Consider the following 7470-nt stretch of genomic DNA (forward strand, 5'->3'; position numbering starts at 1 on the left):
TAGCAAGGATGCTTTCAATTAATAAAACATGATGATAAATACATTCATCATGCTGATCTTTGGATCTTTCTATTCATCAAAGAATCCTGAACATGTACTCAACTATTTTAAATATAGATATTAATAATAATAAATGTTTCTTGAACAGCAAATCAGCATATTAAAATGAAATGAATGAAATCACAAGAATCAATTACATTTTATATTGATATATTAAAATATATTCAAAAAGAATATTATTTTAAAATTAAAAAAAATTTTACAAATTACCTTAAAAGGTAAAAGTATTTCAGAATATTACTGCTTTTGTGGTATTTTGGATCAAATAAATGCAGAAGAGAGTTCCTTTAAAAAAAAAAAAAAAAAAAAACATTACAAATCTTACTGTCCAAAAACTTTTGACTGGTAGTGTATGAAGTGCTTGAGAGATTTACTGCAGAGAAAAGGTCTCTCGATCGCCCCCTGGAGGAGAAAGGAAGAATATATCCTTTGCAACACTGTAAGCAGAAAGAAATTCCAGAGAAAACAAAATGAAAGAAAATAAATGAAGCAATCAGTTTAAAATGTTAAAGGGAACAAGCAATAATTCTGAGTCATGTGTTAGTGTATTAGTTGAGGAGTGTAGGAAAAGCAAAAGCTTACAGCACCTGGTATTCCCAGGCGGTCTCCCATCCAAGTACTAACCAGGCCCGACCCTGCTTAGCTTCCGAGATCGGACGAGATCGGGCGTGCTCAGGGTGGTATGGCCGTAAGCGAAAGCTGAAGTCAAGAGTGAGCTATTTAAAGAAGACACACCAGCAGCAGCCCTACACAGATCGACCCGTAAAGACACACGCCCCGGACTGCAGTTGCAAGAATAACAACCACCCCACCCTCAAAGAAATAGTATTATTAAAGCATATAAACGTATAACTATTTTTTCCCCCGACATATTATCGCTTCAACCAAAGTTCGCCATAATGTTGATTAACAAAGAAAAAAGTCAACTCTCCTCTCTTTTCGTGAAAAAAGGAAGTAAAAATGGGCAGATTTTGATTATTTAAAAGTAGAAATAAGAAGCATATCATTTTATGGAAAAAGAAAAAAAGTAACAATTGCCTTTTCTTTTAGCTAAAGAGGTGCTCAGGTGCATCTCAATACATTAGAATGTTGTAGAAAAGTTCATTTATAATTCAACTCAAATTGTGAAAGTCGTGTATTAAATAAATTCAGTGCACACAGACTGAAGTAAGTCTTTGGTTCTTTTAATTGTGACGATTTACCTCGCATTAGTTACTTTTTTATGGAAAGTAATGCATTACATTACTTTTGCGTTACTGTTTAAATCTGGCTTGCTTGTTTGTTTTAATATAAAAAGTAGCCTACTATTTTTTTTTTTTTTTTTTGACAATGTAAAAGCCTTTTCATACCAAAAGCCTCAGGTTAAGGGAAAAGTAAATTCACGTCTGTACAGTAGACCACAGAAGAAAAAAATGTCAACTCTTTACCAGTAAAAAAAGGAAAACAAATGTTAGATAATCTAGATGAATTGGGTCCCTGTACGGTCCGTGTACGTTTTATTCATTTCACTTTCAAATTGAAACGAAATAAGCAGAAATAAGAAAACGGCTCATTTATTCGTTTTTTCATTAGTTCAGAAAACGAAAAAACGAGATATTGGCTCGATCATGAGACGCCCCTTTACGCCGATTGGTCAATCAAACCTGGACCGGTGACACCATCCATTGTTCGTTCAACAAAATAAAAGACCATTATTTATTTATTTTCATTCTGTCTTTAAAACAACACACAAGTGCAATAACATTAATTACATCAAAATATTATACAATGTAACTAAAAATATAATAATAATAATAATAATAATAATAAAATTGGAAAAGCAATTAGAAAATCACATGTACACAAGAAGTTCAAATAGTTACAAATTATTCAAACAATAGATTTATGGCTTTAAAAATAATTTACAGCTTGTGTCTTATTTCTTGATTCTTTTAACCATTGCATACCTGGCTGTTTCTATTAAAATGAGAGTCAACAAGATGATAGTCCCCTGACTTCTGTTCAACCTAACTCGTTTCACAAATATTTATTTCACAAATATTAATCTGCATCCAGCATGTTTTATTTTGCTGAATGATTTTAAATCTGAGCATCTGCGGTACCCAGACAGCGCAAAGAATAACAGATCAGTGTTCAGTCAAGTGTAAATGCACAGCAGTCTTAACGTTTCTTTTAGACATTATGTTCAGTTTTGGACAAGCGATGGTAAGTGCAAATACTGTAATGCAAATCTACCGAGGGTGGAGAATTTGATTTTTTACTGCACTGTATATCATAGCCACAGGAACGTTTCATTTCGCCAGGATTTAAGTTAGTATAAGTGTGCAAAGCCTTGATGCTTAGCCTAAGTAAAATGTTGATATCAGCTAGATAAAAAATAACGCTTTAAAAAAAGTCGCTTTTCACGATGTTCGGCCATTTAACCATTAAATTAGCCTACTTGCCCACCGCCCCACCGTCGTTTTTTATTAAAATATTATATTGAAGTAATTTTTATAGAAATAATATCAAGGTAGTTCAGCGGGACAACATACAATCGCCTGCTTCATACAGCACAAGCAACAGCGCAGGAGACCATGATACAGCGAGATGATTGACACGACCATAGCGGAGGCAGAAGCACAAGAGCGCAAGTAAACGTTTGTTAATCAAGAAAAAAAATATAGGTGCCTGTAGGTTATATACATCTATAGCCACAGGAACGTTTAATTTTGCTGAGATTTAAGTTAAATGTGCACAGATAATTAATGACACTTAGGTGGGCCCAGGGAAAAAAAAATATTAGGCTAGAGTTTAAAAAATGTAAAAAATAAAAAAATAAAAAAAACTGTCCTTTTATACTGTATTATATATTTACACTGGATCACCAACAGTACAGTAAAAATTAAATTCTCCACTCTTCAGTACCTTCAGTCGATTTGCATTACAGTATTTGCACTTACCATCGCTTGTCCAAAACTGAGTATAATGTCTAAAAGAAAAGTTATGACTGCTGTGGATTGACACGTGACATGTGAACGGCCCCTTAAAATGGTAACCATATGTAAAAATGTTTTTCTGTCTATGCTCTCTAAACACTTCAAACTATTTTGTGTCCATATTTTAAACCTTTATATTCTACATCAACTTTACCTGAATTCACTTTACATTTTTGATACGATCTCAAAACACTGATTAGAAAAAAGCTTCCCTCTGGCGGTCAATCGTGATAATTCAGAGTTGCTTGTTACCACCTGTTCTCCGTATTAAAATATCTGTTGTTATAACCTGGGATATTTCAACAATATTTATTAATACACTTTCTTTAATGCGCTCAAATTTAGATTTTATTCAGTGTTTCTATTCAATTTCTATTTTAATTATATTTAAAGTGTCATCGGTTACCACAATCTTTCATGTTTACCAGACACAACATGAAAACACGGTTCTAGCACCTCCCGTAGATCCGGACCTGTGGGGTTTCATAAAAGAAGTTTACCAAATAAGCCTGGTTTATTTCAGTTAGTCTGACTTATTTTGAGCCAAATCAAGCTAGCTAAAATAAGACTTGCTTATTTGGTAAACTTTTGGTACGTCTGTTAAAGATCACTTGATTTGGAAAGCATCTACTGTGTACAAACATCTGACAGACCTCTTTAAGATGTCAGTTTTACATGCATTGTAAATCATAAACATCTGAAAGACATCAAAAATTGTTAGGTACATGGATCGACCCGTAATGATACATGTCCCCGGCTGCAGCTGCAACACAAACAGCCACATTTACCCCCTCAAGCCTTTTTAATATATATATTTTGTTTTTACTAGGCCTAATAATACTAACAACAAAAAAAAAAAAACCCTACACATATCAACTCGCCACATTGTCGCACTTTGAGTGCAAGTGAATGTGCCTGTTTTTTAGAAGAAATGCGAGGCATATCATTTTAAAAACAAACTAACAAACATTTGTTCTTCAGGGTCTGCTCTGTAGCATACAATTTAATAATAATAATATGAAACATACAAGGTTAAACATTGAGAGTATTTTTGGAGTTTTTTTTATTATTATTATTTTTTTATGCCCATTAATGACATAACATCAATTTTAGTCTACCATTGAAAAGGACTAATAAGTCTTTCAAACAAAAATCATTTTTATGTCACGTACCTGAAACTGTGTCATTTTACTGCTATATCCATTGTCTCCTATTGGATCCGAAAAGGTGAATGGCTTTCATAACACTCCACAGTGTTTCTTAAACACTTTCTCCAGAGATCCAGACAGTGATGCTGTTTATGGGAAGGTTTTACTTCTGGGATAAAATTGTTCCCAAAAGTGAGATAAATCTGATAAAGCCTCCCTTTAAATGCACAGGTATGTCTTCAAATATACAACTGATACCTCCTGAGACCCAGCCCATTGACTTATGTCCTCTGTAGTGGACCTTGTGTTTTCATGAATTTTCTTTGAATTTTTTGAGCTACTCTGTCAAGTCCTGTTGTACTGTGCAGAGGACATCCTGGGCTTTCTAGTGATATGTCATTTGATTGGCTGGCATGCTAGGAACCACTTTTACACTGAATCCAAAATGGCCGACATGCAAATGAGCACATTTTATGGGAAGGACAGAGATATGTAAAATTTAGCTTTTTTACATGTTTTTTACTATTATAATCACATATATATTTGTTTATTAAAGTGTCAGTAACAATACATTTAGCTTTCAAAGCTGTTAAATTGTTTATGTTTCAAAATATCATCCTTTTTTAAATGTCAACTATAGTGGACATCAGGACCATCTTAATGTAATTAATGACTGCATGTTGTAGGAGGCAGAACTGAAGCAGAGAGGATTTTTATAAGATAGTTGAGGGAAACTCTGACTTAGAGCTGTCAGATGAGGATAAATTTGAATGTAACATACAAGAAGATGTTGAAGAAGAGGAAGAAATTGCAGGAGACTCAGATGAGCAGACTGAGACAGACACAGAGACAGAAAGGGAAGAACAGGAAAGATACCGCACTCTGTGGTTCTGCAGAAGGACAATGCACACCAGCAAATTCACTTCTGAATGGTTGAAGAAAAACAAAATGAAGACTTTGGAGTGGCCTAGTCAAAGTCCTGACCTGAATCCTATTGAGATGCCCACAGCATGACCTTAAAAAGGCGGTCCATGCTCGAAAACCTTCCAATGTGGGCCAAGATTGGGCCAAAATTCCTGCACAGCGCTGTAACAGACTCATTGCAAGTTATGGAAAATGCTTGATTTCAGTTGTTTTGTTTTTGTTACATAAATGTTGGATTAATATCCCTTTACAGCCATATTCTGTACAGTTTTGTTGTCTGAGTTTGGCTGTCGTTTCGAACTAAAATGGTCCTGTGGTCCACTACAGTGGACATGCGGTAAAATTAAAAATAAAAACAAAACGTAAAAACTCTAAATTGTAGAATTTTTTTTTAACCCAAAGGATGTAGGAAATCACAAAAAAACAACAAAAAAGAGGCACTTTTTTTCTTTGGGTCTCATAGGCCTGTATGATGGACCACAAATGACAGAGAAACTTATAGCTGGTCCCAACCAGCTCCAAAACACATACAGGCATTTTACAAATAACCCTGAAGGCCTTGATGAGCTGCTTGATTGGAAGTGGAGGTGTTTATTTAGGGCTGAAGCTAAACTCTGCAAAACCCTCATGAACTGACTTTGGCACCCAAGGTTTGTGAAGCCCTGAGGTTCATGAGAGATTCGCAGAGGGTTTTGAGAACACAATGTGTGCTGGTTTCACTTTGTTTATATACACAGTTGCATACGTTTCAAAATTTTGTGAACAGAAGAAGTTTACTGCATTTCAACAGTATACCACCAAAATAAATGATATACAGAATTTTTTAAGCTTAAGGATTTGAGCGCTTGAATGAAATGTCATATTGCAGTTTAAATCGTGTCAAAATAACCAAAATAATAATAATACATAATTATAATGTAATTATTCAAATCAAATGTAAAAAAAAGTTTGTTTGTTTGTTTGTTTGTTTGTTTTTCTTGCGTGTCATGTGACCATTAACATACACTCCTCAGCTAATACACTTACACATGACTTATTGCTTGTTCCCTTTATCATTTTTAACGGATTGCTTTATTTATTTTCTTTCATTTTATTTTCTCTGTGATTTCTTTCTGCTTACAGTGTTGCAAAGAACATATTCTTCCTTTCTCCTCCAGGGGGCGATCGAGAGACCTTTTCTCTACAGTAAATCTCTAAGCACTTTATACAAGTCAAAAGTTTTTGAACTGTAAGAAAAAAAATGTTTATAGAAAAATACAGTTTTATTTAGCAAGGATGCTTTCAATTAATAAAACATGATGATAAATACATTCATCATGCTGATCTTTGGATCTTTCTATTCATCAAAGAATCCTGAACATGTACTCAACTATTTTAAATATAGATATTAATAATAATAAATGTTTCTTGAACAGCAAATCAGCATATTAAAATGAAATGAATGAAATCACAAGAATCAATTACATTTTATATTGATATATTAAAATATATTCAAAAAGAATATTATTTTAAAATTAAAAAAATATTTTACAAATTACCTTAAAAGGTAAAAGTATTTCAGAATATTACTGCTTTTGTGGTATTTTGGATCAAATAAATGCAGAAGAGAGTTCCTTTAAAAAAAAAACAAAAAAAAAACATTACAAATCTTACTGTCCAAAAACTTTTGACTGGTAGTGTATGAAGTGCTTGAGAGATTTACTGCAGAGAAAAGGTCTCTCGATCGCCCCCTGGAGGAGAAAGGAAGAATATATCCTTTGCAACACTGTAAGCAGAAAGAAATTCCAGAGAAAACAAAATGAAAGAAAATAAATGAAGCAATCAGTTTAAAATGTTAAAGGGAACAAGCAATAATTCTGAGTCATGTGTTAGTGTATTAGTTGAGGAGTGTAGGAAAAGCAAAAGCTTACAGCACCTGGTATTCCCAGGCGGTCTCCCATCCAAGTACTAACCAGGCCCGACCCTGCTTAGCTTCCGAGATCGGACGAGATCGGGCGTGCTCAGGGTGGTATGGCCGTAAGCGAAAGCTGAAGTCAAGAGTGAGCTATTTAAAGAAGACACACCAGCAGCAGCCCTACACAGATCGACCCGTAAAGACACACGCCCCGGACTGCAGTTGCAAGAATAACAACCACCCCACCCTCAAAGAAATAGTATTATTAAAGCATATAAACGTATAACTATTTTTTCCCCCGACATATTATCGCTTCAACCAAAGTTCGCCATAATGTTGATTAACAAAGAAAAAAGTCAACTCTCCTCTCTTTTCGTGAAAAAAGGAAGTAAAAATGGGCAGATTTTGATTATTTAAAAGTAGAAATAAGAAGCATATCATTTTATGGAAAAAGAAAAAAAGTAAC

The 7470-nt window shown here is 34.0% G+C and overlaps 2 non-coding genes across 2 annotated transcripts; both read right to left on the reverse strand.

Moving 5' to 3' along the window:
* Positions 1 to 635: 635 nt before the first annotated feature.
* On the reverse strand, positions 636 to 754 carry LOC141304014 (5S ribosomal RNA). The gene has a single exon (XR_012343980.1). It is a non-coding gene; the product is annotated as a 5S ribosomal RNA (ribosomal RNA).
* Positions 755 to 7013: 6259 nt separating this feature from the next.
* On the reverse strand, positions 7014 to 7132 carry LOC141304026 (5S ribosomal RNA). Its single transcript, XR_012343992.1, has one exon. It is a non-coding gene; the product is annotated as a 5S ribosomal RNA (ribosomal RNA).
* Between the last annotated feature and the right edge of the window lie 338 nt (positions 7133 to 7470).

Source organism: Garra rufa, unplaced genomic scaffold (assembly GCF_049309525.1).
Source record: "Garra rufa unplaced genomic scaffold, GarRuf1.0 hap1_unplaced_001, whole genome shotgun sequence".
Classification (NCBI taxonomy): domain Eukaryota; kingdom Metazoa; phylum Chordata; class Actinopteri; order Cypriniformes; family Cyprinidae; genus Garra; species Garra rufa.